The 18,664-nt window shown below is 36.6% G+C and overlaps 1 long non-coding RNA gene across 1 annotated transcript; it reads left to right on the top strand.

The window, feature by feature from the left end:
• Positions 1-5,302: 5,302 nt before the first annotated feature.
• On the top strand, positions 5,303-6,573 carry LOC110695601. The gene is made up of 2 exons (XR_002506125.1): positions 5,303-6,093; positions 6,189-6,573. It is a non-coding gene; the product is annotated as an uncharacterized LOC110695601 (long non-coding RNA).
• The last annotated feature ends 12,091 nt before the right edge of the window (positions 6,574-18,664 follow it).

The following is an 18,664-nucleotide window of genomic DNA, read 5'->3' as shown; positions in this document are numbered from 1 at the left end:
ATATTTTTGCTGTGGTGGGGTTTGCCGTTGTGGTTGTTGTGGAGGTGGAGGATTTTGTACATTGGTGCTCCGGTACGAAATATAAGGATGATTTTTATAACCGGCATTGTAGGAATTGAATAGGGGTTATTCTGCCTATAGGTTTGAAAGGCATTAACTTGTTCCATAGAGCTCCTACAATCTTGCTCCCAATGACCTACAATTCCACAATTTTCACAAAAAGCTTCATGGTTAGCAACAGCAGAAACATTAGCTACAGAGTTAGGAGCAGCAGTAAGATTATCTAATTTTTGACAAATAGATGTTAATTGAGCTTGCAAAAAGGATACGGAATCGACATTATGTTTTCCTTTATTTGCAAACCCTCTCGGATTCCCATATTGGGAATTGTGTATTGCCATGTCTTTGATAATCTGTCCTGCATCGTCCACATTTAAATTCATAAACCTCCTTCTAGCTGCCGAATCTAGCACTGATCTAGAAGAATTTCCAAGTCCATTATAGAATGCTTGGATCAATTGCCATTGTGCTAGATTGTGGTGGGGGCACTCTCTCTGTAGATCCTTGAACCTCTCCCAAGCCTCATATAACGTTTCGTCGGCTTCTTGAGCGAAGTTCTGAATAGCACTCCTTAGCACCGTTGTTCTCTCTGCAGGATAATATTTATTATAGCAATTCAAAGCAAGAGTTTTCCAGTCAGTAATACCAAGCGCAGTTCTATTCAAACCATTAAACCATAATTTAGCTTTGCCACATAATGAAAAAGGAAAAAGAATCTCCCCTAATTTGGTCTTGCGTGACCCCGGCTTGTCTAATAGTGTTACAATATTGGCAGAAATCTGCGATGTGAAGATTAGGATCTTCACCCTTAGCTCCGCTGAACTGCTTCCTCTCTATCATAGTGATAAATTGGGGCTTGATCTCAAATTGAACTCCATCTAGAGCCGGAGTGGGAGTAAGGTGCGGGAAATCTGTGAGCTTCGGTTGCGAGTAGTCACTGAGTTTCTTCTGGGTCGTCATCTCTGATTCTGAATCTGAAGGAATATCTGTGTCACTAGAATCAGAGGGAGGATCTCTTCGACCGTTGTCCTCCTCAGAACCCGCCAGAATTTGTCTATAGAGTTTCCTTTGCCTATGAAAAGAACGCTCGATCTCAGGGTCGAAAGGGATGTAACCTGATCTTGAACACCTAGGCATAAACAAAGAACTAAAGACAAATATGAGAATTGCCTCAAAGGACTAACGTTCTTTGAGGCAAAAAGGGGATAATCTAGACTACAAAAATATAATCAGAAAAAAAAAATAAAACCGTTTCCCCAGCAACGGTGCCAAATTTTGACAAGGAAATAATTCCTAAGTCCTCTAACTAATGTACATAGGGAAGTAGGGTCGAACTCCACAGGGAAACAAGTCTTTTTACTCCTGATTATTTATTATAATCTAAATTATCTAAGTAACCAATATTTTTTTGGGAATAAATTATATACTACGAAGAATACGTTTAGGGAGAAAAGAAACAATAATAAGGAAGCCTAGAGTCACAGGTTCACCAATAATTAATATTCCGGGATAAAACGAAGTAATTAATAATTAACAATGCACAAATAACATGATTAACAGGCTCTCGCAATTTATTAATCAACATAGATCTAACAGGCTCTCGCAATTTACTAGATCTAAGTTCCTATTGAAAATAACCCTTAATATTAAATTAACATCTGCTCGATTCATCAATTCAATATTGCTAAACAATCACAATCAAATTACATCTGCTCGATTCATAATCTAATGGCAAAGAATTAAAACAATTCAATAAGAAATTATCATGTTATATCAATAATCAATAATAACAAACTATCCCTTCATATTAATTATGGATCCCCATAAACCCTATAATGAAACTACTCACACATCATCATAACTAAACTAATCAAATAATCAAATAAAGGCATAATCAAAGAAGCAAGTAAAATAGCTGAAATTAAATGGGAAGAAATTGTTACCAAAAAGAAATCTGGAATTAATGGAATAATTAAGAACAAAAGTTGAGAGAGAATTTTAGAGAGCGAAAAATTCTAAGTAGAGAGAGAAAGTCTAAGAAAGAAGGTAATCTCAAAATTCCGTACAAAATTGTACTTAAACGTTTTCTAAAACAAGAATTAAAACTAAACTTAATCAGGTCTTCAAAAAACGCGCGCCCGATCGGGCGAAGGGCCGCCCGATCGGGCGCGCCTTTTTCTTCTCGTTCCTCCCAAGCAGAATCGCCCGATCGAGCTAGATGCTCGCACGATCGGGCGCGCCTTAGCATGCACAGCACTATGGTATTTCCGCGCCCGATCGGGCTAGAGGTTGCCCGATCGGGTCCTTGCTCCCCTTTGAGGCTTGGACTTCGATTGGGCTAGATTTCTCGGCCCAATCCGGATTTCCTCCTCGGTTCTTGAATACTTGGTCCAAATGCCTCGGGATCCCAATTACCGAGCCCTTAATCACCAGCTCTCACCGATTCTGGGCTCTAAAAGTGGTTGTGTCCTTCTAGCTTTCGTAGTTGATCCATAAAGCCCGGGAAAATGCTCCAAGAGTGCAATTTCCTGTAAAATACAACTAAAACTACAAAAACACTAGAAAACACAAATTAGTAATAAAAGTGGCCCGAAAGAGCCAAAAAGACTACTAATAACGACCAAGGGACGGGGGTAAAACATTATATAAAATGGACATATCATCTTCTCCGGATCTACCATATTCAAGGCGTCGGCTGCAAGGGGCAAATAAAGAGCTAAAATAATAAAAAGTTGAAGTACAAAAATAAAAAACAACAGAATTTCCAGATGCAAAGTGGAGCTACCCTTGGGAAACATGGTGCTTAACCCGCAAGCGGACAAGAATCTTTCATCCTTGAAGAAGTCCGGATGGGAGATCCAGTTCTTTGGCATAATAATATGAGTCCCATCCCCCAAGGGCTCATAGTGGTTTCAAAGAAACTCGGGTCCATTATTTGCTCCTGGGCTCTAGAAGAGAGTGCCAGGAGAGGACATTTTCTGCCCACGAGAGCCGGTTCCTTATTATAAAAGCCCAGCATCCGGTTGTGTCTCAGAGTGGGGGAGGAGACCAAATAATACTTCTCCTTCCACCCGAACCATTTGGACACCTAGTCCAAGGTCATTAGATGTTGGGGCAAAGTGGTAAGAGTATACCACGCCCCATGACCGCCTGGGGCCTTGCTTAGATAGTGCATATGAGCGAAGGCGGAAAATCTAGGGGATATATTTTGGAGCTCGCAAGCGGCAACGTAACTCAGAACATTCACCCACGAGTTTGGGGTGAGCTGCCAGACACCCAGATCATACCCCTTGAGGATTTTCCTAATCCTAGTATGGAGGGGGAACCTGAGGCCAGCTTCTAGTACCACCTTGTAGTAGACAAAGTAATTGTTTGCATTTTCAAAGTTGTCCTCCCATGCCATGACCGCATCTCCAGGCGGGAAAATAATTTCCCACCCCTTTCCAAAGGGGTGTTTCTCTTTGAAAGCCCTGAAGCCACTCTTCATCAAGGCTTTATCACCCGGAAGCATTCTTATCTTCTTCGGGTCCGGGTTAGCTGAAGGTTTAGTCGGCTGCTGATAGTCAGCCGTAAAATTATCTAGATCGGAGCCAGATGCCTCGGCTCCCGATCTTTTGGCGGCATCATTACCGCCCGTCTCTTCCCTGGATCCATTAGAAGAGGCGACCTCTTCACCGCCTACCTCTCTCACGCTTGAGCTTCCGGAGGATTAGGGAGCCTCATTATCGGAACCACTTCTCTCCTTCGAATCCTCTTGTTCCCTATCCAAAATAACCTCATCTGCGGGCACTTCCATAGCGCGCCAGCTCCTAGGCTTAATAGTCGTCTGTTTAACCCTAGCCATTGTGTCCTGCACAGACACAGAGTGGGAAGAATTCGGGGATGAGCACAATAGTTCCGACAGTCAAGAAAAGGCACCCCCTGTTCTAGATTCAACCGTTCTAGGAGACCGGCTGAATGTCCTAGGTAGTGCCGAGTGTGTGAATTGAGAGCTCATTTTTATTTTTAAATACTATGTATACAGACGAAAAAAAATAATGTATACAAATTAAAATGAAGGAAAAGCTAAAAAAAGGGTACAGGAGGTTACCTTACTTTATTTTTGAAAACTGTGAAAACAGTAATAGACGGTGATCGGGTGTCGTAAAAGAGCACACAAAAATCTTGAGAATCTGACGCAGATAAGATCAGAGTATCTCTCTTTAAGAATCTCTCTTTCTCTCTCTAGAAAGTCAAAGAAAATAAAATGGTGAGAGAAGGGAGGGGGGGGGGGGGGTAAACTCCTATTTACAGAGGGGTGAAACGGGGGAATCCCCGTCATACCCCAGATTTTACTAGCCGTTTTCACTGTTCATCTCTCTTAGATGGACATGTGTCACAGGCGTCACGTAGAAGCCACGTGACCCCTATGAGGGGCAAATGTTTAGGGTAAAAATACCCCAGACATGTGGTCCAATGAGAGAAGGCCACGTGTCAAACCCAGGTTGGTCCAAGTGGCCCAATAGCCATCTGACACGTGTCCCCTTCAGGTATCTTCTGAAATTGCGGCCTTCAAGGGCCAAATTTCCAAGAAGTGTCCTAAAACGGCGCAATAATCAAAATCTAGGTCAAGTGACCCAGATAGGGGCACACCTTCCAACGACCCTATAAATAGGGAGATATTTCCCCATTTTTGAGACACAATCCATCATTTTATTACACCTACTTTCTCTCACATCAGAGAAACACATGAGCTTGGAATCAAGCAGATACCCACCTAAATTTCCGCACTCTTTATTCTCTTTCAAGTTACTAACTTGATCGTCGGAGGCGGAGCTCCTACAACCGGAGTCTCCGTTGTTTTACAGGTGTAGCTCAAGCCGGACCAATCTTTGTGACGTAACTCTCCTGAGGGAAAAAAACAACCAAAACAATAGACATGTGGGATCTAGTTAGATTCGTCTCGTAAAATACTTTCACAATATCAAATTTTTATAATTTTTACTTTTACAGAATTATAGATATTTAGCATATAAAATGTGCTTAGGGATGCGTAGTTTTCTCTTTGTTGCAATATTAATAAAACGGAGGAAGTATAACCTTTTGATTATTTTTTAATATCACAATCTTTGAAGGGTGTTTTAAACAAGATATAACTAGAAACTAGTTAGTGACCCGGGCGATGTCCCAGATTGTATTTATTAGATGATTGTGGATATAGTGATTGAAACTTATAGCTTTTAATATTATTACTCCGTATTACACAAATTAAAAGAATCAATAAATTGAATTGACCACAAATATAAATTCCACAATTTTCTCGAGATTATTTGATAGTTTAAAAAGTCATATTTTTTGTAAATCGTAGATTACCATTATAGTCCTAAAAAACTATACCGTTTGTACTCTTATCCTACTATACCATTTTTTTCACTCCCTATAACAGAGTCCAATGTACGTAGTATATTTTATTTTTTCTTGTCATATCTCTTCGTAAAGTGTCGACCAAAATCAGCCAGTTGAATAATATTGCAAATAAAACACACACACACAAAAAAAAATATCATATAATTAATTGAAAACTAAGAAGAATGACATCTAATCACTGAATGTAAGCTATATTTCAACAAATGATCAATTTGTGTAAGAAGACATATTAACACTACACACACCTTAGATTGATATGATAGAAAATTATAGAAAACTAAATGGTGACAAACCTTATTAGTAGTATATAAAAACTAATGGAGTTAAGGCCAAATTTGGGCCCTCAATTCTATAATTTTTCACCGTTTAGGTACTGAATTTTTTTATTCACCATTTGGGTACTCAGACCCATTTTATCGCAAAAAAAAAATTAAATCAGCTCAAACAATTTAGTACCCTTGGTTAAAAGTTGAGTACCTTGGGTTAAGATGTGGGGCCCACCCAAATTTTTTCCTTCTTGCTCCCCTTTTCTAAATCAAACCCAAACATTTCTCATTCTCCATTGAAGCGCACCCAACATTCTCCATTAAAGCGCACTCAATGTTCTCCATTAAAGCAGTTTCTGAGGTAAAATTTAAATTTCTTGTTTTTTCATCATCTAGTTTCAATTTCTCAATCTAGGGTTTTATCTTAAATTTTATTCACATTACACACAAATTTAGGGTTCTCCTAAGCTCCACAACATCCTCTATTTCTTGGCTTTCGATTGATCATCCTCCACCATCGTGTAGGTGAAATAATGAGTTTTCTTGGCTTGTAAGTGTTTGATTGGTGAAATTAGAGTAAAAAATTAGAATTTTATTGATTTTGAAACGCCCAAAAATGCTTGATTAGGATTTTGCTGATCAAAATTGATGAACGAAGATTGCGCGGATGGTGAAGGAAAGAAGAAGATTGTGGGTTTTGAGGATTTGAGATGCGTGGGTTATTGATTATGCTTCTTTTTTATTTATTTGTCAAAAAATACAAGGCTACTGTAAGTCTGTTATAAAGATTGCTACAATCTCTATTGAAAATCAAGTATTGCTTTGGCCTCTTCTTCTTTTTTATTTTTTTTCATACAATCTCTATTGAAAATCATCAATCTGGGCTGAGTTTCTGATTTTGCAATTCTTCAAATGTAGATGGATAACAGAGGACTGAATCACACACTAGATGAAGCAGCATTTTTTTTCAATTTTGGACAAATCATGGATGATGAAACAGTTGAATTAATTAATGTTTTTTTTTAATTTTAATTTAATTAGTTTTTTAATTATGTATGGTTTATGGGGAGTTAAGGGTGAGTTAGTTGGCCTGAAAATTTGTTAGAGTACCTAAAGGGTGAAGGTAGATTACAATTTTCATAGTACAACCTATACAATAGTTATAAATCTACAAATAAGCATGGTGTTTTTTTTTTTTTGAAAGGAGATAATTATAGCATATAGATTTAAACAAATACAATACAAACTAATGATATATAAAAAACTAATTTTCTTACAAAAAAGATGCTAAGAAAATCATGCCACTTCAGAATTACCTTTCTTTACTCAAACAATACTATAGAAAATTATGCACTACTATTTTATTAAGAGCGAATGAGCGATTATTGTAACAAATCTTTGGTATTTCTGACCACACAACCACAATAGCAAAGTGTTTTATTTTATAATGATAGGGTAAGTGTCAAAGTACTAATATTTAAGTTTTAATTTGATTTTAATATTAAAAAAAAAGTGTAATTCAACCATTAATTTCATAATTAAGTCATTAAATATTTAGCAGTTATAATATGAGGCAATTCAACAATTTTTTTGTAATTACTATTTTAATGATTCCAATACTTCAATTGAGTCCAAATAATTAGAATAGTAATTACAGTACAAAAAAAAATAAAAAAAAAATAAAAAACTTTGAATTGTCTCATTTTATAATGTTAAGTAAATATTTTAATGTTGAATACATAAATCACTATAATTGACAGTTATGGTAGCATTAATAATGCCGATTACAACTTTATGGGAGGATTTTTGTTGTTGTCGTTGTTGTTGTTGTTGTTATTGGGTTCGAATGACATGGAGATGACATGGCGAAATGTAATAAAAAAATGACACATGGCGGATTGACACTCCTACCTTTGAGTTTTAATAATAATATTGATAGTGGTATAAACCTTACGGTACACCCAAGGATATTATTGTCACTATGGTGTTTGGTGCGAGTTCGCGCGAGTGCTAGTTGGAGTTTTAGGGTGTAATTCTTGTCTTGAGCTGTTTCAATGTGAGGTTTATTATTTTTTTTCAAGTAGATAATGAGTTTGAATACCTCCGTTTCTTTTTAGTTAACACATATTCCTTTTTATGAAGTTTTTTTAGTTAACACGTTTTCTTTTGTGGTAAATTTTTTACCTTGCATTTACAAGGTATCCCACTTACTTTTTCATTCACTCTCACTCTCTCTCCTCTCCTTAATATATGTGCCTAAATCAAACGCGTCAACTAAATAGAAACGGAGAAAGTATGTGTCTAAAGTATTGTTGCTCATGGTATTTTTTTTAAAAAAATTGATAATTTTTTTTTTGGTAAGGGAAAAAATTGAAGTGCATTCTATTAAGAAAGTGTAAAAAATTGATCACTTTAGTTACGTTATTTTTTTGCTAACTATAGGTGTTTAGAGTCGGTCTTCAATTTGCATGTAAGTCCAAATGCATAAGTTCGATTGAAATTTTAAATGCAGTCAAAAGATAGGACTTTTTTATTTTTTAATAAACTTAGTTGATTATGTTCTTGCGGCCTTAAGTGATCTCATATGAATTTCTTATTCTTTTAACAGAAATAAATCTTATTTAATTATTACATAATTTTGCAGCGATAACACATTTTATTTGTTAAGTTAGTAATTTTCATGACATAGTGGCGGATCTTGAAACATTTTATTTCGGGGGCCAAGTTGTCAATTGATAGATATTATTAAAAAAAATTAAAAAAAAGATCGAGATACCAATTGCAAAAAACGTACTCTAACTTTCAAGTGAGCAATTTATCAACCTCATAACGTCTTGTCTCCTAAAATTGGTTTTGAGTGCTCAAACTATTCAAAATAACAAATGAATTTAATTGAAAAAAATAAAAATTGAAAACTGTCTTTTTTTTTTTTATAGGACATAATAACAATTAATAACATTAACTATATAATTTAAAACAAAACATGTTCAAGGTGCAAATATTTATTAATTAATGGTTTAAAAGGAAAGAATAAGTGTAGTAAAAGAGAGAAAGAACTTTTAAGGGTTGTCAGTGCTTAATGGCCTGGGAATTGGGTAGCTATAGACCTAGAGTAGTAGACTACAGTAGTAGATTAGCAGATTAGTACTTTTATTACTACTACGTTATTTCCCCTTCCTAAGGTAATTAAAAAAAATCATTTTATTGGGCCATTTACCTACTACTGTACATTTTTTTTTCCCAAATCTTTCAGGGGACAAGCACCATTGAGCCCTAACAAAGGTCCGCCTCTGATGGCACAATATATAGTACCTGAACATCTTAGTATAAAAGATTATGTGGTCTTTCTATCTATCTCTCCTTATCCTAATAAGATAATTGCCTAAATTTTCTTTCTCAAGCCAACTTTCCTAATTACCCTTTTTTTAAGTGGTCTCTTAATTTTCTTAAGTGATCTTTCTTTTTTTAAGTGACCTTTCTTCTTAAGTAATCTTTCTTCTTAAGTAATCTTTCTTTTCTTAAATGAGTGATCTTTCTTTTAGATTGATTTTTCTTAAGTGGTCTTAATTGTTTTATCTCTCTAGCATTTAATTATTAAATCTTTAACCTAAGCTAATTTCTCTTAATTTATTAAGTGATATTTGTTAAGTAGCTTAGCTCTCTTTTTTTGTTTAGTGATATTTTTTAAGTGGTCCTGCCCAAATGATCTCTCTCTCTCTCTCTCTCTCTCTCTCTCTCTCTCTCTCTCTCTCTCTCTCTCTCTCTCTCTCTCTCTCAAGTGATTGTTTCATAAACTCTCTCTCTCTCTCTCAAGTGATTGTTTCATAAAAAATTAGCTAAAGAAAATATAATTAGCTAAAGTGGTCCATTATTTCATTAGTAAGCTTCTTCTTGAGCTAATTGCTCTAATTCTTGAGTGTTCTCTCTCTCTCTCTCTCTCTTATTTTAGTAATTAAGCATTTTTCTAATCTAATAATTGTGTTTTTTCGAGCTAATTGTCCTGATTTTCTTAAGTGGTCTCCTCCATTCTCCTAAGCTAATTGACTTTATTTTTTTTAATGTGATCGTTCTTAATTGGTCTTTCATCTCTCCAAAGCCAATTGACCCTATTTTCAATACTTATTTTTCTTAAAGGACCCCATTTTATCTCCCTCATTTTTTTTAGAAAGAAATTTTTTTTAATTAATCACAATAAAAGAAAATACACCGAGGCATAAGCCCTTGAGCCAATCAAGCTCACTAACCTTAATTTTCCTAATACAAACACTACTAATTCTATGGTATACATCATAACAAATTTTACCTACAACAATACTAGGTCTATCAATTCTAGCATCCTAAATAGCTCTATTTCTTTGCTGCCAAATACTATACACAATTGCAGCACATATACTCCGATAAACTTGCTTCTGGAATGTGTTTTTAGCCTTCCAGCACCAATCACTATTGTAGGGAATATTTCAAGCATTACCCCAAACTTGAACCCCACTGTGATCATACACTAAAGTACGGTGGCGTCCAAAGGGAAGGAAGCTAGAGCAAAAGAGTCGCCAACAAGTTTTAGGAACTTGTAAACTGTTCACGAGGTGAAGGTTACACCCCTTAACGATCCAAGAGATCGTTAACTCCAATAGGTCTGGAACCATGACTAGAAGTTCCGGGATGAAGGTACAAATCCAACCTAAAAGAGATTGAACCTGCCCTAATAATAGGCCTCTACTTTATTCTGATCGTATTCATGTGCGCTTTCTGACTAAAATGCAATCAATAGGTTTAACCCTAAACTTGTTTAACTATGTTGGTTGAATATTAATGCACAAATAAAACTATTATTGGCGATCACTTGAATTATAATCAAATTAAACCTAAACAAGTTTATTAATTATCTTATTAGGCGTGATTACAAGTACCAATTCCCTTTAAACATGCATAAAATGTTTGATCAAGCAATAACAATAAATATATCAAGCAACATAATAATCATAATAATCATCATAACAATCATAATCATGTTAAAGCATAATAATATCAAGATCCTAGGCATGATACTAACAAGATTAATAACAAACCCTAGCATGTCACTAAACAATAAAAAACAAATATATAGCCCTAACATGATACTAACATGAATATTAGGAAAGAAAATAGGAAGCATCGTAGAAATCATAATTGATATAAGCAAATGACCCTAAATATGATACTAGGAAGCAATAAAACATCCTAACATGATACTAGGAATTAAAATAACAATCTAAACATGATTTCTATATCATAATATCAATTAAACAATTAAAGTATTTACTCGGATGCCTCGTATCTCTTTATAATAACAAAATACACGCGTTAGTGTAGACACCCATTTGTGTCTCCCCAAAACCAAACCCAGTGATGAGTACCTTTCGCGTCAAATCATAATAGAATGAAGTGAAAGTTGGGAAAGTCTAGTGTTGCGAACAGTTTGTTAATTTCTTTTCTCTTCTCTCTGTTTTTAGAAACTTATTTTAATAACACAGCCAATCCAGTTTGGTTGGTCCATGATATGGGTCCAATAGTAGTGTAGTTGGATGGGGCTTGAAAAAATCTTTCCAACGATATATTATAAGCCCAATTCCGATTATTATTGAGGAAGTTATGGCCAATTTACTAAACTAGGCCCAGTTTGAGCCTTATATGCGGCCCAATGATCTAGAGGAGGGCCTAATATAGATTTATCATTCCTAATGCAATTAGGAATGGTTTTAGTCTTCTATATTCGTCTAGAAGGTGCTTTTCATTCCTAATTCAATTAGCATTGATAAATTGACTTTTGTTGACTTTTCAGAGTTTTAATTAGAATCAAAGAGCATTTTTGAGTAAAATACGATTTTATCCTCCTGTACGGCAATTTTTATCTGCTTTTAAGAAAACGCGTGATTTTCTAAATAAGCGCCAAACGCCATCTGTAGCGCCTGGCGCCAATAGCCAGCGTTGGCGCTAAATCAATTTTACGTGCGCCAGAACTCTGTTTTGATATTTTATCTTTTTGGCTAATTTTCTCTATAAATAACGTCGTAAAAACTCCGTTTTCATTCACCAATTCTCGTCAACAATCATCGATTCTCTCTCATTCTCTTCTACAATTAACCAACTCTCATCAAGATTTTCTTAACTACTCTCTCTCTCTCTTTTCTAAACTAACTTCTCTCAAATATAAAAATTTCGCATTCATTAGATTTAGAAACACCTAGCCAAATTCGAAGTTGCCTTCGCCCCAGACGTGAAAGGTTTAATTTCTGAGGGTTTGGTCCCAAATCTCTCTTTTCATTATTTAATTTAATTGTTTTATTTATTATTTCCCTTGAAATTACTAACATGTGTATTTTGTTATTAGAAAGAGATACGAGGCATCAAAGTAAGTACTTTCATGGTTTTATTGATGTTATGATGTAGAAATCATGTTTAGGTTGTTATTATGATATTCCTAGTATCATGTCTAGGGTAACTTTAATATTAAGTATGATTAAAAGTATGATGCCTTTTATGTTTTTCCTAATATTTATGATTGTTAGTATCATGTTATGACTATAGCTTTGATTTTTATTGTTTAGTGACATGCTAGGGTTTGTTATTAATCTTGTTAGTATCATGCCTAGGATCTTGCTATTAATATTATGCTTTAACAAGAATATTAAGATTATTTTTATTATTATTATTATTATGTTGCTTAATATGATATTTATTGTTATTGCTTGATCACACCTTTTATGCATGTTTAAAGGGAATTTGTACTTATAATCACGCTTAATAAGAGAAATAATAATCTTTTTTAGGGTTAATATGATTATAATTCAAGTGATCGCCAATAATAGTTTTATTTGTGCATTATATTTAACCAACATAGATAAACAAGTTTAGGGTTAAACCTATTGATTGCATGTTAGTCAGAAAGCACACATGAATACGATCAGAATAAAGTAGAGGTCTATTATTAGGGAAGGTTCAATCTCTTTTAGGTTGGATTTGTACCTTCATCCCGGAACTTCCAGTCATGGTTCCAAACCTATTGGAGTTAACAATCTCTTGGATCGTTAAGGGGTGTAACCTTCACCTCGTGAACGGTTTACAAGTTCCTAAAACTTGTTGGCGACTCTTTTGCTCTATCTTCTTCTCTTTTGGACGCCACCGTACTTTAGTGTATGATCACAGTGGGGTTCAAGCTAGGGGATTAACGCTTGAAATATTCCCTACAGCTTTTGGCGACTCCACTGGGGAGGATTTCTATTTTAATTCCTGAATTTGTTTCGGCAATGATTTAGAATGAGTGGATGAGACTCGAAACGTTCTAAGTATTTCATGTGCGTAATTTTGATTAACATTATTGTCAAAAAAGATATAATTGGAAAGACCATCCGTAATGAGTTAAAACATAGGATTTTACACGTAGGAAATTTGAGAAATATCTTTCACAACTAGGACCGAAATAATACTGCGCGAAACTAGAAAATTTTATCGAGCAAAGAAAGCTGCTGAGACATGTAGGAATTAGCGTCAGCGACCAGAGCATTGGCGCCATACATTTAACTGTAGCGCCAGACGACAGGCTTGTCGCCAGGCGCTACGGCTAAAACTTGGTGCCAAGCTCTGTTTGTTGGCGCTAAATTCTTCCAATACCGAGCCAGAAATATGCGTTCTGATTTCGACCAGTTTTTCGCATTGTTTGCTCGACCCTATTTCTTGATTGAGATTTTTCTCACTTTTCTGAAACCCATATGTGTTTTACATATGGGCATAACCCTATGGGAATTCATGCTCCATCTACCTGATTGAACGCTCTTAGCAACAAAGGGTACATCCGAGAATGTTGAATTCACCAAACCATGGAAGCGAGTTTTTTTTTTCTAAAACTCGCGGTGTCCCATCCACTCGCGCCAACCCTTCACGGTTTGGCTTCCGCGCGGTGCATCCGGAAAATTAACCATGGACCCTCTATTGACTAAACCATATCCCGAACTTTAGAGAAGTAGAGCCATGGTTAGGTTGCAAACTCATTGCATCATATTGTGCCTACTTGACTAATTGTGCATTATTTGTTGTGCATATATATGTTTTCTTAACCGTTTGTTTGACTTGTGTTGAGATTAAATAAATTAATGACTTAAATAAATTTCCCTAATTATTTAATTAATTAATTAATTAATTTGAGGCCATAAAGTCTAATATTTTAATCAGAATTGACCTAGTCAACTTTATGCATGCCCATGTTGATTAATAACACCGAAAACAGTCTCAGATTGAAGCTCCAGCATTGGCGCCAAGTCTGGACTGTGGCGCCTGGCGATTGCTCTGTCGACTAGCGCTACACTACACAGTACGACGCCAGTCTTGTCGTTTTGCCGACAGTTCGGATTATTGGTCGAGTCATCACCTACTGTCTAATTAACCAGTTTGCTAATTAATTCGGTTAATTTTTGCTGTCAATAGTACTTGGTTGAGTCATTAATCGAGTTTAGGCACTAAGTCCCATGGTCTTACATAAGAGTCCAAAAATGTCACTTACACTCAACGCACACACCAATACACACACTTTGACCATGTCAAAGGGAGTCTTGTATGCGCGTTTTTTTCCGTCATTTTTTTAGGGGGGTAAGTCGGATATTAATCCTCCATTTTTTTTCTAAAAGAATAATACTTAGCTCTTAAAAATATACACATTATTTTTGCTTATTTTTGCCAAAAAATATGCACCCATTTTTTTTTTTCCTCTTTAAAAAAAAAACCGTAAAGTCAAGTCGATTTAAGTCAAGTAATTAAAACACAAAATGGTTTAAATTATAGCGCGTGGTCAAGAAAGGAAGAACGGTTAATCAAAGACAACCTTTTCGTACAAGTCCAACTTTTCGACAAACCCATAGCTCGTAAGAGGAAAGTTAAGACAATAATGGCAACACAAGAAGAAGTCAATGAGCTTAGGAACCAACTGGTTACCGTGACTGAGGCACTGAAGCTCATCATACTTAAGATCGATGATCCCGTGAAGCAACAACAGATGGACCTCATGCAAGAGAGTCTAAGCAAGCTATCTAGCAACTACAAGTTTCAAGGGCTTACTTCACAAGGGGTCTCGGTGGACAAAGATCTTCTTCCGCAGAAACTCAATGCCAACGACATCCCGAAATTCAAATCAACTGATAACCCTTATTTTCATTTAAGAGCCTTTGAAACCATAATGAGTATTAAGGGTATCGATAAGAAGGTTTTCCCCTCTCTGTTCTCACTATCTCTCGAGACCGTTTGCCAACAATGGTTCTTTTCTCTCGAGAAAGAAAAGACCTCTACCTGGGAGTCCATAGCAAATGCTTTCGTTGATAGATACAAGTGCAACATCCAAGTTGAGACTGACCATAGAGAACTTGAAATCCTCAAGTAGAAAGAGAACGAAGGATTCACCTCTTTCTTTAACAAATGGAGAGAAACTTCAGCTAAGATGATTGAGGTTCCAAGTGAAAAAGAGTCTGTAAGGTTGTTCATCAAAAACCTTCAAGAAAAATACTCCAAGCATCTCAAGTATCAAAACAATCTCCATACCTTCAAGGCCGTCTATGACATTGGAATCAATATTGAAGACGACCTGGCTAAGTTAAAAGCTGCCAACAATAACTCCAACAGTGGCTGGAAAGGAAAGAAGAACGACAATCCTTCTTCTTCCAAAACCACCCACTCAAACAACGTTATCACTTTTAATTTAGGTGAAGTCCTTGCTATGAACAATCAAGGACAAAAGAAACCATTTAGGAGAAACTTTACTCCTATTGGTATAAGTTATGACACCGCATTTGATCGATTAAATGCAAAAGGTCTTATAACTCCTATTGGACCATTTGGGGACCCACCAGTCAAAAAGAGGTCGGCTAATTGGAACCCCAATGCACACTGTAAGTATCACCAAGGTAGGGTCCATCTCACCGAAAACTGTTGGAAGCTTAAGGAAGCTATCCAAGACTTAATCGATAACAACAAGTTACCATTGCCCCCTGCCAGTAAGAAGCCAAGCATTGATAATGCACCGCTCGCTCATGCCTTGGCTATCTCTGATGAGGAAAGCGAGGTTGACCCCTCGTCTCTCATTAAACCTGTCAAAGAAATCCATGCCATTGAAGAAGACGAGAAGATATTCTTCGACGCCATGGATAGCCTTCCAGAACCGGCAAGTAAAGAAGACATACAATCGCTCACACTGTCTATGATTGAAGGATCACATTTGCTACGTGAAACTCTCGAAGGTATAAAGGAACTTCAGCATAAATATGACGAGATTCCACTCCCGAAAGATGTACCTAAGAGAGAATTCACACCCATGAGAACGACTTATGAGGCAAAGCGTTTTCCTTTACAAGTCACTGAAAGACCCAAGAAGAGTAGTAGAATCTACACTCCAATTAGGATCCCATATGTACAAATGTTCGAAATGCTCTCCGAGAGTGGCGAGATCAAACCTCTCGAACCAAGACCATTCGAATCATTGAAAAGGACAGATAGATATTACCATCAGTATCATCAATTAGGGGGTCACACTATCAGAAACTGTTTCAAATTCAAGGATTTAGTTCAGAAAATTATTGATGAAAAGAAACTATTCCAAGTTCCACAAGAAGACGATGGAACCATTAATGAAGTTTGGGATAGTGATGAAGAAGATGTCTACTTAAAAGATATAGTAGGGTCTCCACCGTCTGTGTCGTACGCCATGGATGACTTTTGGGCTGAAGAAGACTCATCTATAGACGTCTTCAGAAAATCCGGGAGAATGCAACCTCCCATTTCAACACAACTTATGCCAACCACACAGCAAATTCCCATACCTATCATTGAAGATAATGATATCGTTAAGCAGTTTAAGAAAACAAAAGTTAAAATGAACGTATGGAAAATTTTGGCGACATCTCGAGAACATAGGTTGGCTGTAATGAATGCCTTAGGGATAGATTCTGACACTACTCCTGAGGGGTTAGCCAACTTCCTCACAAGTGATCTTCCTAGTCCAATTAATTTGATCACCTTTTCTGACAAGGATTTACCTCCAGAAGGTGACAAACATCACAAGGAATTAAACCTCACAGTAGTTTGCAAGAGAACGAATGTTCCTATGACTCTTGTAGACAATGGATCGGCCATCAACGTCTGTCTACTTAGAAATGCAAGGATGCTAGGCATAAGAGATGAAGATTTAACTCCGTCTACACAAGGAATAAGGGCCTACGACAACACTCGTCGTCAAGCTCTTGGTAAAATATCCCTGAATGTAACGACGGGAGCAATAGAACATGCTACTACTTTCCAAGTTGTAGACATTAAAGCTTCGTTCAATTTGTTGTTGGGGCGCCCTTGGCTTCATGACCTAAAGGTCGTCCCCTCATCTCTCCACCAACAAGTAAAAGCTATAGTTGGGGGAATTCCTATCACCATCGATGCTTCGCCTATGAGGATCAAGTCTATAGAAAATCCAATCATTAATGTGGAGCACGACGAGGATGATGAAGACTTATGGGGTTTTAACGAAGAAGTCTCCTTAATCTAGGAGGATGAAAGGACCCCTCTTTGCCATGACCCCCATTCCAACATGATTGTTAATGCTTTGCTGAAGAAACAAGGACATTTTCCTAGGATGACCCTAGGAAAGAAGAAAGGAATAGAATAATCGCCGGAGTCACCTGGCCTCCCTAAGTTAGACACTTTCGGACTTGGTTTCGAAGAGACTCGGAAAGATCTCAAGCGAGCCCATGAAAAATTAAAGGCACGTAGAGACGCTCGCACTCAAAAGAAAGCAACCCAATGGATCAGTACCCTCTTACACTTAATGGTGAATTTATAAAAGAAGGAGAGGACTATCCATTCCATGAATTTCCCGAGCCATTTGTTGTAAATGGAATAAGACAACCGGGATTTGAGATTTTCTTGGATTTTTATTTCACAGATGAAATCCCAACTCCTGTCCATAAGGAGAAAGCACCCCCATGCTTTGACTTTAACGTCATGGGATTACTGTTTGGGAGAGAAAAGAATGAGCCAACTTACAGGGAAGATAATTCCTCGCTCATTCAAACAGTCTTACAAAGCGAAAGCTTTGATCCCTCGAAGCTAATCACTCCAGCTGAAGGATCACTACAAGGGTGGCGCAAGACTATCAAGGTGACTACTCCAAGTGGAAGGAAAATATCCATCACGACAGGGCAAGGACCAATGTTTGAAGAGTCGTCTGAGTCAAATTTTGAGTCGGAGTCTCTCCCTATAGAGTCTTCTAGGTCTTTAGTAGTAGCACCTCCTCCCTCTATTTCTTCTCCTAGAATAGTTAGTGATCAAGTCCCTGAGGACATATCACTCTTTGATGTAATGATCTCAGAGTATAATAATATTTCTCCTTCTCCTTAGTTCTTGTGTTCTTCTCTAACCAAAGATGACGAGCATTGCTTAACTAACAATGAAAAAGACAAAGAAATTATTAAAGCAATGGAAACACTCGAAAAGAAAACACCGGTAATTGAAAAAACTGAAACGGTTGAGATCTCAAATGATTCAACCAATAAAAGAGAAGTTAAAATCGGATTAACACTTAATAAACAAGAAAGAACCGATTTAATTAACTTACTTAAAGAATTTATTGATGTATTTTCTTGGTCATACGAGGATATGCCAGGCATTAATAGAGAAATAGCTCAACACACTATACCACTAATTCCAGGAATGAAACCCGTAAAATAAAAGTTATGTCGAATGAAACCCGACGTAGCTCTTAAAATAAAAGAAGAAGTCCAAAAACAAATAACTGCAGGTTTCATCAAAGTATCCAAATACCCCGAATGGGTCGCCAATGTCGTCCCAGTTCCGAAAAAAGATGGAAGGGGTAAGAATGTGTGTCGACTATTGAGATCTAAATAAGGCAAGTCCAAAGGACGACT

The sequence above is a fragment of the Chenopodium quinoa genome, unplaced genomic scaffold (assembly GCF_001683475.1).
Source record: "Chenopodium quinoa cultivar QQ74 unplaced genomic scaffold, ASM168347v1, whole genome shotgun sequence".
Lineage (NCBI taxonomy): Eukaryota > Viridiplantae > Streptophyta > Magnoliopsida > Caryophyllales > Amaranthaceae > Chenopodium > Chenopodium quinoa.
The sequence above is the reverse complement of the archived record's forward strand: the minus strand, read 5'-3'. Positions and strand labels throughout refer to the sequence as shown.